We start from the raw sequence: 16329 nt of genomic DNA on the forward strand, positions 1-16329 counted from the left end.
CTTCACCACACTATTGTCTGTATCCGTGGGTTACGTATATATGTATATAAATTCCTCGGTTAATCTCTTCCTGCCCTCCCCCATTTCCCTCTGAGATTCATCAGTCTATTGCATGGTTATGACTTTTAAAGGGAAAAACCATTAAAATGCTTATTCCAGATATCACATTTACCTTCAATTCAGTTCTATAAACCAGGGATCCATCAAGCAGAAAACTTCAATCAGTTAGAAGATTTTGAAATTATATCCTAAGCCATTTGCTGCAACCACAGTGATCTCTCTCCCCATGGGTTATTTGGAATCCCCATGGGAAATAAAGACATGCAGTAGCAATACTCACTCTTCTCCACAGTCAAACCTCAGTTCTTGACGTCTTCCATCTTGAACAATTTGGTTCTTGACCAAGTTGTTCACAGAAAAAATGTCTCAGTTGTTAAACAAAACTTTGATTCTTGACCCAACAACCTTCTCAGGCTGATGATCAGTCATGGGTCTCTCAGGGACAAAGAAAGGAAAGAACGTGCTGGTAGAGTCACTTTACTATTAAACCTCGTGCTGCTAACCTCTCAGGATATGGTACTGTGAATATTTTTGTGTTTTTTTTGCTTTTGTTACTTATTATTATTAAATGCATATAGTAAGTCACCATGGGTCCCAAGAAAGTTGGCGATAGCAGCAACGTGAAAAGGAAAGTACTGAGAACAGCGATAGAGTTTGTGATATAGTTTTGATATATTAACACATTTATCATTACAAAATGTCTATTTTTCATCTAGTAAAAATTATGGTTATAAAGTCTATTTTCTATAATATTACTTTATTCACTCAAGCCCTGTTTTGAGTTATTACTTCTTGATATACTTTTTCATACTTTTACTTTCAACCTACTTGTGTCTTTGAATTTAAAGTATGTTTCTTATAGTTTTAGTATATACCTGGATCATGGTATTTTAATAATTAATTCTGACAATTTTCTGCCTTGTTTGGAAGGTTGATCCCTTCATAATCAAATAATTACTGATAATGTAGAATTTACATCTACCATATTGCTATTTGATTTATAGCATTTTTATATGTCTTATGTTATTTTGTTTAGCTATTACTTCATTTCTGCCTTCTTTTGTTTTCAACATATTTTTAGTATACTATTTTAATTATGTTGTCATTTCTTTTTCTCTTATTTAGAAAGAGGAAAGCAGGGCGGGGAAAGAGAGAGAGAGAAAGAGACATCAGTGTGAGAAACACTGATTGGTTGCCTCCTGCACACATCCCAACTGGGGATGGAACCCGAAACCTGGGTGTGTGCCCTGACCTGGAATTGAACCCGCTTCCCTTTGGTGTTTAGGATGATGTTCCAGCCAACTTAGCCACACTGACCAGAGCTCTTATAGTTTCTTTTACTATTCTTTAGTTACTTTCTTAGTAGTTGTCCAAAGTTTACAAATAACATTGTTATTTACAATAATTTCAATTAGCACTAATTTAATTTTAATAATTTAAAAAATCATTGTTCATATGTAGTTTCATTTCATTTCTATTCTCTGTGCTCTTATTGTGATAAAAATTACAGCTTATTTATTATGTGCCCATTAAGACAGATTCATAATTATTGCCTTATGCATAGCAATGTTGTTTTTTACATAGGTAGGAGAAAAAATATTACAAACAAAAACACATTTATACTGTCCTTTACATTTATATTGTTATCATTAACCATTCTCTTTAATTCTTCATGTAAATTCAGGTTACCACCTAGTGTACTTTTATTTAGTATGTACTTCAGAGCAGGTCAAAAAATAATAGAGAACTGAACTTTGGAGGAGCTCCACAGTGTTTGCCACTTTTTGCCTCTCTCTCTTTCTATCTGTATCTCTGTCTCATTAGTACTTTTTTGTGTGTTTGTTTTATCTCCTGGAATTCAAGGAAAACTCTGCGAAAACATCAGCTGAAAGTGAGCTAAAGGAACAGATATTTCAATGATCACACACAACAAGTAATAGTAGACAAATCCTTAAAAACAAACTGTCTTAAACAGGCTCAAAAATTAAGGGAAACATGGACAAGGAACTAAAGAAAATTATATATGCCCAAGATAAACATATTAACAAAGAGATAAAAGTTAAAGTTATAAAAAGCAACTAATCCAATATTTGGAGCTAAAAACTATGGTAACTGAAACAACAACAACAACAAAAAATCAACAAAAGAACAACAAACATTTTTCTGAATGTACATGGAACATCCTCCAGGACAGAACATATACAAGGGCACAAAGCAAATCTTAATAAGGTTTAAAGACTTAAATTATACAAAGCAAATTTGCAATCACAAGGGAATAAAACTGGAACTCTATATCACACAAAAAAACTGGAAAATTAAGAAATATGTGGAAATTAAACAATACAACACTCTAATAAAAATATACTAAGTCCTAGAATAAAACACAGGAAAAAAAGTAAAAATAACTTGAGATGAATTAAAATGAAAGCATACCAATATTTGTGGAGTACAGTAAAAGCAGTGTTCAGAGGAAAATTCATAGCCATAAACACCTATATCAATAACCTAACTTTACACCTGAAGAAACTAAAAAAAGAACTGCAAACTAAGTCCAAAGATAGAAGGAAGGAAATAAAGGTTAGAGTGCATATATATAATATAAAATGTAGAGAAGAATAGATAAAATCAATGAAAACCAAAGTTGGTTCTTTATAAACATCAGCAAATGTGACAAGCTAACTAGTTTTAAATAGATAAAAGACTCAAATTACTAAAATCAGAAATGAAATTGGAGATATTACTACTGATTATGCAAAAATAAAATAGATTATAAGAGAAGACTATGAACAATTGTATGCAAACAAATTGGATAGATAAAATGGACAAATTTCTAGAAACACGTAATCTAACAAAACTGAATAATGAAGAAATAGAAAATCTAAAAAGACCTATAACTACTAAGCAGATTGAATCAGCAATAAAAAAATTTTCCAGTAAGAAAGGCCCTGAGCCAAATGGCTTCATTGTAAATTCTACCAAACATATAAAAACACAAAACAAATTTTTCTCATACTCTTCTAAATAATTAGAGAGAACACTTCCTTACTAATTCTATGAGGCTGGCATTATCCTGACACTAAGACCAGATAAAGACACTAAAGAAATGAAAACTACAGATCAAAATTTCTTATTAATGTTAATGCAGATACTTCAACCAAATTTTAGCAAACAGAATATAACAACTTATTAAAAGGACTGTACACGTGACCAAGCGTGACTTAATCTCATAATTCAAAGATCATTCAACCTGAGAAAATAAATCAATGTAATATACCATATTACTAGAATGAAAGGGGAAAAATCCTACATGATCGTCACAATTGATGCATAAAAGCTTTCATATATTTAACACCCTTAAATGATAAAATATCAAAAAAGCAAGGAATTTAAAGAAAACTCCTCAACATGATAAAAGGCCCATATGAAAAACCTACAGTTAACACCATATTTCCTAGTGAAGGCTTACAGCTTTCCTGCGAAGATCAAGAACAAGACAATGATATTTGAATTTACCACTGTTATTTAGCATAGTATTGGAATTGTAGCCAAAGTAATTAAGCAAGAAAAATAAAAGAAATCCAAACGGAAAATGAAGAAGGAAAATGATCTCTATTTCCCAAAGAATACACACACTTAGAACAAAGAAATTCAGTAAAGTAGCAGGGTACAAGATGAATAGACAAAAAATAGTTGTGCTTCCTTGTGTTTCTATACACCAAGAGTAAACAATATAAAGAGTAAAAGTAAATGAAATTGAAAACAGAAAACAGAAAGAAAAACAAACTCAAAGCTGGTTCTTTGAAAATATCAGTTAAATTTATAAACCTCCAGAAAGACTGACAAAGCAAAAAAAGAAGACACACATTATTTTTTTTTTTATGCAAACACTTTTATTTTTTATGCAAAGGCCATTCTGAGAATTTATATAAATACAGGAGAGAGGTAACTGGGCAAGAGCTTCCAGTGCAGCTGTTGCCCCATGGGTCACTTGCAGGGTCTTCTGCTTTCCCCAAGGGGACAGATAGGAAAGCAAAGGGAGTTACTCCAACCTCAGCTGTGCCTGCCCTTCACAGAGCGCCTGGTTATCAGGGCCTTGGGCCTAGCTTGGGCTCCATTGCATCCAAGTTTGGGGGTGTTAGAAATGGAGGGTAGCAGAAGCAGAAGAAAATTGCCTGTGCTGAAGCACATTTCCTTGTTTATTTATTTACTTTTTTGGAGGGAAAGGTCCCTGCAAAATGCCTTCATCATAGGAGGGATCGGAGCACCTACAAATCCCGAGGGAAGTACGCAGGCCTGTGTTGGCTACAAGGACCATGACCGATTCCTGAGGTTTCCGAGCCTGCCGCAGTGGCCGACAGCGACCCCCCTCCCCTCCGGGCCCAGGGGCTCCTGTTCTAGCTCCGCAGGTGGGGGAGGCCCAGAGGGGCCCGGGGACGAGACAGCAGCAGAGGCAGGGGCCGGCGGGGAGCGGGGTCTGCCCGCGCGCCTGAAGAAGGCGTTGTTCACATGCGGGGGCCGTGGATTTGGAGCCCGCGGTCTGCCTGGGCCGCGGTCCTGAGGTCGTAGCTCTGTCTCCTGTGGGCAATAAGCAGACATGTCCCGAGAGCGCGTCCCCAGCCTCGGCGAACGGCGGTGACCGGGACAGGGCGCGGCCCTGGCGCCAGCGGGCCGGGGGCTCCGTCAGGGCCGTGGGCAGCCACGGTCACCACGGGGCCAGTGAGCCCGGCGTCCCCCCGGAGAGCCGACGGCGGCCCGGCCCCGAGGGCAGCGCGGGGTCCATCCCGCGCAACCCCCGTCTTTAGTTTCTAAGCTCGCCGTGGACTTGACCCGGGTGCCAAACGCGTCCACTGAGGCTGCGGAAAACGCTCGCCCACGGGGCGCCGTGGACACTCGGGGCAGGGATCGCCGGGGCTGGAAGGTGGCCTCCGCGAGCTGCCCCAGCAGGGCGGCGGGCGGACCTCACCGCGGGTGGGGAACCTTCTGCGGGCCGCGGGGACCCGGCCGCCAGGTGGCCCTGGAGCACGCGGGGCCCGGCCGCCAGGTGGCCCTGGAGCTCGCGGGGGCCCGGCCGCCAGGTGGCCCTGGAGCACGCGGGGCCCGGCCGCCAGGTGGCCCTGGAGCTCGCGGGGGCCCGGCCGCCAGGTGGCCCTGGAGCACGCGGGGCCCGGCCGCCAGGTGGCCCTGCAGCTCGCGCTCACGGAGAGTCCGGCGTCCAGCCGTGACGTCCGCTGCCCAGGGAGCGGGCCCGTCTACCTGCCCGGCGACCAGGGCGCGGTGCGCGGCTGTCGCTCGTCTCCCCGACCCCGTGCGCCCGCCCAGCGCCGGCTCCAGCGCCCAGCTCCTCCCTGCTCCAGCCTGGGCGGCGGAAAGCGGCGGGTCCCAGAGCCACGCCGGCACCGAGCAGCCGGTCCTTGAAGCGCACGTGCTTCTGCGGTGTGGCCGCGGGCAGGCCCGGCCCGCAGGTGATCACCTGACTCCTGCACCCTGTTCCGCTGCTGGGCCGGCCTCCTCCCTGGCCCCTGGCACCCGCGCTGCAGGGCAGGGCCCTTCCAGGCCCTCTGGGTGCTGTGGCAGGAACAGAAATCCCTGGGCGCGGCGGGCACTCCACCGCCTCGAGGGACACAGAGCGCCTGACCGCACGCACATCGCCATCTTCACCTCTAGAGGGCGGTGCTGGCGGTGCCTGCTGCTCCAGGTGCCATTGGGTCTCGGGTTCGAGCCCCAGTGGTGAGAGGTGGGTGCAGGGGAACCCCGACAGAGCCACCCAGGGCCCTGTGACTACCGGTCTCACCAGCACCCCACGAATTAGTAACCTAATTACTATAGAGGGGATATCACTACATACCCACAGACATTCAAAAACTAATGAGGCTTTAGAAAGTGATCCCCTGATAGTTCCAGTACCCAGCTGGCACCATCTGTTATTGACTATATTCCCTGTGCTGTACTTTACATCCCCAGGACTATTTTGTAACTAACAATCTGTACCTCTCAATCCCTTCATTTTCCCCCACTCTCCCAAACCCCTCCCCCTGACAACCATCAGTCTGGTCTCCGTATCTGAGTCTGTTTCTGTGGTGCTTGTTCATTTATATTGTTCTTCAGGTTCCACGTGTAAGTGAAATTACATGGTATTTGTCTTTCTCTGGCTGACTCATTTCACTTCGCATAATACCCTCTAGGTTTATCCATGCGGTCGCAAATGGTAAGGTTTCATTCTTTGTTATGGCCGAGTAGTGTTCTGGGTTTCTTCAGGAATATACCAAGAAGCAGAATTGCTAGATCATAAGGCAGATCCGTTTCTAATTTTGGAGGGAACTTCCATACTGTTTCCACAGTGGCTGCACCAATCTACCTTCCAACCCGCCCTGCAGGAGGGTTCCCTTTCCTCCATGTTCTTGCCAACACTTACTTCTATAGCCTTCAAATCTATTTGTTTAGTTGTTTCTTCGCTCTCTCCCTTCCTCTCTCTAAGATCAATAAAAACATATTAAAAATATTAAAAAACAAAAGAACCATATATGATTTCACTCATCTGTGGGATATAAAACTGAAAGCAACAAATGAACTAACAAGAAAAACAAAAACTCATAGAGACAACAGCATGGTGGTTACCAGAGGGAAGGGGGTTGAGGGGTAGTGAAGAGTAAAGAGGGTCAAATATATGGTGACAGAAGATGATTTGACTTCGGGTGGTGGACACATAATGCAATATACAGATCTTGTATCATATAAATGTAGACTTAAAACCTATATAATTTTATTAACCAAGTTCACCTCAATAAATTTAATTTAAAATTAAAATTAAATTAAAATTAAAAACATTTTGGTATCATGACTCAGCAAAATCTGCTTATTATGACCCAGCAAATCCACTTAATATGACAGCAAAATTGCTTACCATGACGCAGCAAAAATGGCTCATCAGGACAGCAAAAATACCCACCATGACTCAGCAAAAATCACTCACCAAGGGTGACTTGAGCACAAGCACTGTGCTACCTCAATAGTCATCTGATCATTGAGATGGCTACTAAGTCACTAATGGCAGGGAGTATATTCAGTATGGTGATGGTGGACAAAGGGACGATTCACACCCTGGGCGGGACAGAGTGGGATGGGGTGAGATTTCATCCTGCAACTCGGAATGGTGTGCAATTTGAAGCATATGAATTGTCTTTTTCTGGAATTTTTCATTTAATAGCTTCTGACAGTGGTTGACCACAGGTAACTGAAATTGTGGAAAATGGAATCACGGATAAGCGGGGACTACTGTACACAGGTTTAGTTGGTGCCACGAAGAGTAGAGAGTGGTGAGTAAGAAGACAAGGGTCTTGCCAGGGAGTGCCATAGGTCCGCATGAATTTGGAGACCACGACTTTAGAGTGGCCCCGATATGCCAGCTCATGTTACTTCCACCTGCAGGCTTGCAGATGTGGTCAGCAGAGACTCGTAGCTCGGAAAGACTGAGATTCAGGTCTCATCAGGTCTCACTAGGCCAATGCCATGGAAGGGTGGCGGGTGGGAGGGGTATGCTGAGAAAGAGGGGAGTGGGAGGGGTAGTCCACTCATCTTAACCTGAAAGAAAGTATGATATGAGAGTGCTGAAATTTCATTTGTACAGTAGGCCAATTTCTTACAGCAGTTGTGTATCTAAGTAGCATGTAGAATCGTAACTGCTCAGATTGATGTGGTGTGTTACAATTTAAAGAGCATGTTTGCATACTTTACTTTGTCTTCCCCTAACAATGATGTCTGCTATGTCTTGCGTCTGTCACTGTGCACACAACCATTATGAAATGCTTTAGAGGACTCTGTCCTTTTGCCCCTGTGCATCCTCCCTTCTCACCATACACACAGAGAGTCATGTCCCCAGTAAGCATTTAATAACTGAAGTACATCAGTTTTGATGAGTGGAGATCACTTAAAAGACCTCAGAATTTTTAGGGCATGTTATTCCAATCACTCTCAACCTTGGTTTATTAATGTTTACAAGGTAGGTTGCCTAGCCTCACTTTTGTTAATTATTATCTAAAACAATAAAATACCTATCAATAAATTTAAGCAAGGACATGTTCATAGGTTGAAAGTCTTAATATTGTTAACATGTCAATATTACTCAAAACAATCTACAGATACAATTCCTATAAAAATTACAATGCTCTTTTTATGCAGAAGTGGAAGATATAATTATCAAATTATTATAGAATTACAAGGGGTCTCAATAGTCAAAACAATCTTGAAAATGAACAAACTTGGAGAACTGACACTTCTCAATCTTAAAACTTACTATGAAGCTACCTTATCCAAACATTGTGGTAATAGCATAACCATAGACATATAAGATGAATGAAATAGAATTAAGGGTCCAGAAACAAACTCATATATTCACGGTAAACTAATTTTCAAAAAGTATGCCAGAACCACTCAATGGGGAAAGAATAATCTCATTAACAAATGGTTCTAATACAACTGGATAACCACATGGGAAAAAATGAAAATGAGCCTCACACAGTATAAAAAATTAACTCAAAACAGTAAATCTTTTAGAAGAAACATGTGGGAAAATCATCATGATCTTAGATTTGGTGATGTTCTTAGATATGACTCCAAATGCATGAACAACAACAAAAATTATATAAATTAAACTTAATCAAATTCAAACCCTTTATGCATCAAAAATATTTTCAAGTAATCAAGCTATAGATGACAGGAATTATTTGCAAATCACGTGTCTGATGAGAGTCTGTAACCAGAATACATAAAAACTGTTACAAGTCAAAACAAAAAAGACAAATCTTCCAATTAAAAGTGGACTAGAAACTTGAAAAGACATATCTCCAAAGAAGATGCCAATAGCCAAAAAGAAAATTAGGACAAGATGTTCAACATTGTTACTATTTAAGGAAATGCAAATCAAAACAGTATAGAGCTACCACTTTGCACACCTACGATTATGTCATAACTAAGAAAAATAAACAGGTGGTGAGATTTGGACGTATTGACACCCTGTTCACCGCCGGTGTAGATGTGAAATGGCCCAGCTCCTTGGAAGCCAGTTTTGTGGCCTCTCCTATAATTACCATATGAGCATGTGATTCAGTCCTAGGTACATACCAAAAGAGTTGAAAACAGAGACTGAAACATGTACATGCACATGCATGTTCACAGCAGCACTATTCACAACAGCCAAAAGGTGAAAACAGTGCAAATGCTCATGACCAGATGGATGAGTAAATAAACTGTGTTTTATACATACGATTAATACAGAATATTATTTAACCATAAAAAGGAATAAACATGCTACAATGTGAATTATATATTATGAAATTATTATGCTAAATGAAAGAAGCCAGACACAAGAGGTTGAATGTTATATGATTCCATTTACAAGAAACATCCAGAATAGATAAATCCATAGAGACAGAATGCAGATTAGTGGTTGTCAGAGGCTGGAGGAGTGGGGAGGTGGGGAGCACTGCTTCAGGGGTAAGGGTTTTACTTGGGAAATATTTTGGAACTAGATAGAGGTGGTGGTTGCAAACATTGTGAATATACTAAATGTCACTGAATTTTTAACTTTAAAGTGGTTAGTTTTACGTCACACAGATTTTACCTCAATCAATTACTTTTTTAAAAAAAACACAAAGGCAATATTTGGATATGACACCACCATAGAGGAAAGTTTTTGACCCTAAAATACATTATTTGTCACTGTTCATGTACTTTTTGAAACCATGATGGAGGCGTACAGTTGGAAAATTCCTGCATAACCTCTTGTTCTAAAAGTACAAGGATTTAGTCATCCTAAACCATTTATCATAAGAGTAAAAAAAAAAACACAAAAAACTTGGCATTTGTGGGCAATTGCACTTGACTCTAATTGATTAGTGGCCAAGTGATTAATTCTGGCGGCATCCTCGCCAGCACACGAGGCCTGTGCTCATGAGACCTGGTCCTTATTTGCTTCAAGTCTCATTTTCCTTCTGTGAAATGACAAAGCGGTTCATTCAACTGAGTTTTTAACGAGCAGCATTCCGGGCATAGTGCTAAGTGCTAAGTGTATGAAGATGAATGGAACAGGACCTTCTCCTGCTCAGAGTTCACAGACTAAGAGAGAAATAGGCGTGATCTGCAAACAACTGACACGTCGTAATAAGTGCCGAGGGGGAGCAGCTTCAAAGACGGGCACGGCCCCCAGTCTGGGCACAGGCGGGGGTCATGAAAGCCCTCTTCAGTCCAAGTCTGAGCCAAGTCTAAGAATAAAGGAATTAGCCCCATACCATGTGAAGAAGATGTCATTGAAAAGTTGCCAGCACACCGGCCTGTGTGGCTCAGTTGGTTGAGCATTGGCCCACATATCAAGAGGTCACCTACTCGATTCCCGGGCAGGGCACATGCCCAGGCTGTGGGCTTGATCCCCAGTAAGGGGCATGCAGGAGGCAGTTGATCTATGTTTTTCTCACTTATGAATGTTTCTCTCTTTCCGTCTCTCAAAAAAAAAAAATCAGTAAAAACATTTTTTTAAAAATAAAAATTGCCAGGAACTGTTGGTGAGGCTGACTGTCAGGCAGAAGAAGAAGCTGTATTTCTTCCACATGTATGTTTCTGAAAGTGTATTATTGCCACTCCTCCCAGCCCTGGCTACAAAGTAATACACTGGATTTAGTTAAAAATTGGTCAAGAATCAGAAGCTAGACCTTAGTCTATAGCATGGTTCACAGAACATGCGAACTCCTGAAGCACCTCTGAGGTTAGAGGCACAACATTTCTTTAGCATCAGGTAATGAAATGGGCAGGAACATTTGCTCCCCCTTTAGTTGTGAACTTAACCACCACCAGAGGCTGAGCGGCCAGCAGGCTCCCACAGGGAATCAGAGCAACTACAGGAGCCTGTACAGCAGCAGTTGTTTGTTGTATATTGAGCACCTGGTGTGTTAACGTATGCCATCTCAATTAATCTTCCCAGTCCCAAGACATCAACACTAACCTTGCACATTTCTTATTTCCACTTTACAGAAAAGAAAATTAAAACTCAAAGAAGATAAAAAACAATTTGCTGAAGATCCCATAACTAGCAAATACGAACTAGAATTGCCTATTTTGAATTCAAAACTCTTTCCATTCTGAAGCATAGCAGGATACCCCAAACCTAGCTGATCACCAGGATCAACAGGGAAAGTTACAAAAACTTCTATGTTCCTACACCCACAGTGAACAAGTGGAAACAAGTCAAAGAGGCAAAACCATTTACATTAGCACCCAAATAAGTGAAAGGAATATGTCTAACAAAATATACATAAGGTCCATATGAGGAAAACCATATAACCCTGATGAAAGGGATGAAAAACCAAAACCCTAAATAAATGAAGAGGTATTCCAAGTTCATGGATAGGCTAGGAAGACTCAATATTGTCAAGATATTAGCTCTTCCTAACTTGACCTATAGATTCAATGAAACTCCATTCAAAATTCCAGAAAGCTATTTTGTGAATATTGACAAACTGATTCTAAAGTCTACATGGAGAATCAGAAGACTCAGAACAGGTGCACAGTATTAAAAGAGAGGAATAAAGTGGGAGGACTGACGCTACTTGACTTCAAGCAATGAAGAGAGTGTGGCCCTGGGGGATAGGCAAACAGATCAATGTAAAGAATCAACAGCCTAGAAACAGAGCCCCATAAACGCAGTCAGCTGGTCATTGACTAAGGAGTACAGGCTTTATAATTGGGCCAAGGCAGTCTTTTCAAAAATTGTGCTAGAACAACTGGATATCCACAGGCAAAGAAAAATCCAGACACAGACTTTACACCCTTTGCAAAAATTAATACGAAAAGAATCACAGACCAAAGTGTAAAATACTGAACTACACTACTCCCAGATGATAACAAAGGGAAACATATAGATGACACGGGTATAAAGATGACTTTTTAGATACTACACCAAAGGCACACCCCATAAGAGAAATAATTGATAAGTTGGAATTAAATTAAAATTGTTTTGCAAATGACGTTGTCAGGAGAATGAAAAGACACGCTACAGATGGGGAGAAAATACTTGCAAAAAACATATCTGGTCCAAAAACGGACTTTGGTCCAAAAACACTTAAAACTTGATTAAAAATAGGACAACAACTTTAAAAGACACCTCACCAAAGAAGGTAAACAAATGGCAAATATACACTGAAAAGGTGCTCCCTCTACATCCCATATCGTTGGGAAATGCAAGTAAAAATAAAAATGCTGTTCTGTTACACATCTACTAGGAGGGCCACACTTTAGAACACGGACACCACCAAATGCTGACGAGGACGTGGAGCAACAGGAGCTCTCACTCACTGCTGGTGGGAACGCAAAATGGTACAGACATTTTGGAAAACAGTTTGACACTTTCTTAAAAACTTAAACATAGTCTTGCCATATGATCAAGCAATCACACTTTTTGGTATTTACCCAAAGGAGATGAAAAAATATGTCCACACAAACACCCGCACACAGATGTTTGTAGCAGCTTCATTCATAATTTCCCAAACTTGGAAGCAATCAAAATGTTCGTTAGTAAACCGGTACATCCAGGCAATTGAATATTATTCGGCAATGAAAAGTGAGCTATCGAATCATGAAAAGACATGGAAGAACCTTTAATGCCATTACTAATTGAGAGAAGCTAATTTGAAAAGGTGCCTTACTGTTTGATGCCACCTCTATGACATTCCAGAAAAGGCAAACTATAAAGACGGTGAAATATCAGTGGTTGTCATGGGTTAGTGGGGAGGGAGAGATGAGTTCACAAAGCACAGAGGATTTTTAGGGCAGCAAACCTACTCCATATGATGCCATAGTGGTAGGTACATGTTATTACACATCTGTACAAACCCACTGACAGCACACAGAGAATGAGCCCTAGCGGGAACTGTGGACTCGGGTGCTGACGTGTCAGCGTAGGTTCATCCGTGATAACGAATGTACCACTCTGGTGGGGGTGCTAGTGATGGATGCTAAGGGGGCTCTGCGTGCGTGGGAAGAGGGAGAATATTGACAATAAGTTATGCTCAAGTTTCTGCAAACCTAAAGCTGCTCTTAAAAAAAAAAAAAGTCTACTGAAGAAACATTTTTGAATTCTTGCCCAAGATTTACTGAATCAGAATCCCTGCCATGGGCCCTAGAATCTGCAGTTTACAGAGCACTCTGAGGGTCACTCTGGTTTTGAAATGACAGGCCAAGACTGCAATAGAAGCTAAGTACAACCAATTAAAGTTATAAAAGGCTCAAGTAAGAATTGTGTGAGGAAACTGGGACCTTATGAAGGATAAGGCCTTCAAGTTGATCCCCCAGTCTCATCGGCCCTTGCATTCATGTCTGAGTCGTGCTCAGTGCCCGTGTGCCGAGCGACGTCCTTCTCAGGTCAGCAGAGCTATTCAAAAGCAGGAAAGCTGATGCCACTGTTGCCCCGTGGCCCACACTCTGAGCGGCGAGGTTGTAGGCCGGCAGCTGGTAGAGGACAGCGGTCTTTGTTTCAGCCACTTGGGTATCTACCTAGCACATACGACAACTCCTGGCACACAGAGGGTGCTCCCCACGTGCTTGTTGAATGAATACATCTCGTCCCGCCTGATTAAGGCCCTGTGTTTTGCTCTCCCTGACATCTGTGTGCAGACATCTGCATCTTTCCGGGCATTTGCAGGGAACCCCTAGAGGGGAGCTTCTGTTCCTTTCTTCCTTCTTTCTTCTCATGAAAGATAAATTGCTTAAGGGCCGGGCCTATGTAACTTTCTACATGTTTCTCAGTGCTTGGAACATCGAAGGCACTCAGAAAACGTATCTGAAATAAATGGCTTGGAAATGAACCCCCTGCTTTTCATGCCCCAAAGCTGCAGAGGACCTTCCACTGCCTGCAGTCCCCTAACTCGGGCACGACCGCACGTTCTCAGGCGGCTGGAAGGCAAAGGAGAGGGTGCAGAAGTTCATCTGCAGCGTCATCCTTCCATCAGATGAGGAAATGTCTCTACGGAAGTGGACCAGAACGTAAGCGGTTGTCATTCTCAACTGGTGCTTTTCCACATGAAAACAGCTGCTCTGCCAGGTCAGAATATTTTGGGCCACCTTCAAGGTCATTGCACCTTCCCAGATCTGGCACTGAGTCTAGTCTGGCAAGTCTGGCTTCTTAAAGTGGATTAGGTGGGCCCAGAGAGAGACTGGCGTCCTGGCCGCCCTCCCGATTCATTCCCTAAAAGCCCCAGGAGGCTTCTCCGAGGACAGCCACCTCCTCCGTTCCCTTTGGGGCCGATCTAGCTCCCGACTCAGCCTGTGCCCCGCTGCACACACTGCCCTCGCCGCGCCTGCCCTGCCTGGCGGCTGGCCGCTCGCCATCGGCGCCTTACCTCTATTCCGGCAGGTAAGACGTAACTGAAACCTGTGCCCAAAGTCCAGACTCAGGGTCTTAAGACTGTTCCATGCACAACCCTTCCCTGTGCAAACGGGCTGTGCTGACAGGCCAGCCTTCCCCGAGAGGCAGGGGAGGCGGCTGTCCCCGCAGGCCCCGCTGTCCTCTGGGCTCCCCCAGGCTTCCCTGCCTCAGGCGGTGCTGGACGCAGTCACTGTTTCCGCAGAAACAAAGAAAAGGAGTCGTGATATAAATTTTAGGCTTCATTCCCATATCCAGTGTAAGAAAATGGAGGGTCGTCTGAAATGTTGCCTAGAAAGAGGTGGACAAGAGTTAATTTTTTTTTTTTTTTAACTTGCTTGTTTTATCAGTGTAGTTTACTGTTTAATACACTGGTAGGCGGAATGTGGAAAGACTACAGCTATGTGTACTGCAGATACGCAGCTATATTCACGAACATATGAATAATCTAGGCGGTGCGTAAATGCAGATGTCTGGGTGTGGGTAGGTAGATATTCTAAACGAGTGTAGAAAATTCCTTGTGGCGTTGGAAAGAGATCTTCCTGGGCAGGCGGCCTCGCTGCTCGGCGAGGAGCTGGTCCCCCGCCTCACCCGAGACCCCTGGCTTTGGACAGCTCCCCCAGCCCTCCAGCGGCCCCTCTGAGAGTGGGAGGGGCGCTAGGAGGGACTTGGAAACGTTCAAGAAACGCCTGAGGGCGGAACCGGTCAGCAGGGGCGCGGGGTCGGGCTCAGGGGGCGCGGGCCTGGCACCGCGAGAGAAGCGGGAAACCCCTCCCGGGGAGACAGGGCGCCCCCCCTCGCTGCCCGACTCCCAGCTCCTCCGTCGAAAATATAACTGCCTGAGCCCCCAGCCTCCCCCCCCCCCGCCCCAGCCTGGGAGCGAGGCTTGGGAGCGGCCCTAGGGAACCGCGCCCTGCCTCCTGGTGAGGGACCTGGGGCGGCAGGGCCCCCGCGCCTCTCCGCCACCGGCCCCGCGCCCCGCTCCTCGCGCGGCCCCCGCGCACCGTCCCGCGCCCGCCCCTCTCCGCTCTCCTCTGACGTCCGACCCTGGGCTCTGACGATCGCCCCGCCGGCCGCCCTTATAAAGGGGACTTTTGCCAATTCTGCGATCGATCGGCTCCGCGCCCCGCTCCCCGCGCCCCGCGCCCTCCGCCGGCGCCCACACCTGTCGACTCCGCGCGCCCAGGTTCCCGGGGAGGCCGGGCAGGAGCTGCCGGGGACCCCGGCCCCGCCCCGCCCCCTGCACCCCGACCGCGCCTTCTCGCCGCCTCCTCGCGCACACGCGCGCGCGCTGCGCCCCGCAGCCCCGCCGGCGGGTCCGGGCGCCGCGCTCCTCCGCCGGGCGGTGCCTGCAGGTAGGCGCGGGCTGGGGCGTCCGCAGCCGGACCGGCGCCCCGGCCTCTCCGCGGGGCCCGCGGGCCGCCCCCGCCCTGGCGCGTGGCTCTCGGTGCGAGGGGCTGGAAGCCTGGTTACAGAGGAGACGAGCCCGGCGCGGAGCGGGCGGGGGGCGCGCGCAGGACCGCGGCCGGGGGCACCGGGCGCCCAGAAAGAACTTCGCGGGTAGTTGCGCCCAAAGGCAGAGCCCGTCAGCGCCCGGGCTCCTTCGCCTCCCCCCGGAACCCTCGGGGCCGCTCTTCCCCGGCTCCGGGTGCCCACCTGCGGCGCAAACGGGGGTTTCCCCGAGCGCGTCCCGGGGACTGCGCAGGAGACAGCGGTGTCGGGAGGGGACATTAAAAATAAATTACAAAGTGAAGGCGCTAGGACTTGACGTCTGTCTTCTGAGAGTCCTGATTTGAATACCTTTGGCCCTCCGTTAGGTTTGCAAGGACTTAGTGTGTTTTTTACGGTCTCGGTCGGTACCGCGG

This window comes from Miniopterus natalensis, chromosome 9 (genome assembly GCF_054644295.1).
Source record: "Miniopterus natalensis isolate mMinNat1 chromosome 9, mMinNat1.hap1, whole genome shotgun sequence".
Lineage (NCBI taxonomy): Eukaryota > Metazoa > Chordata > Mammalia > Chiroptera > Miniopteridae > Miniopterus > Miniopterus natalensis.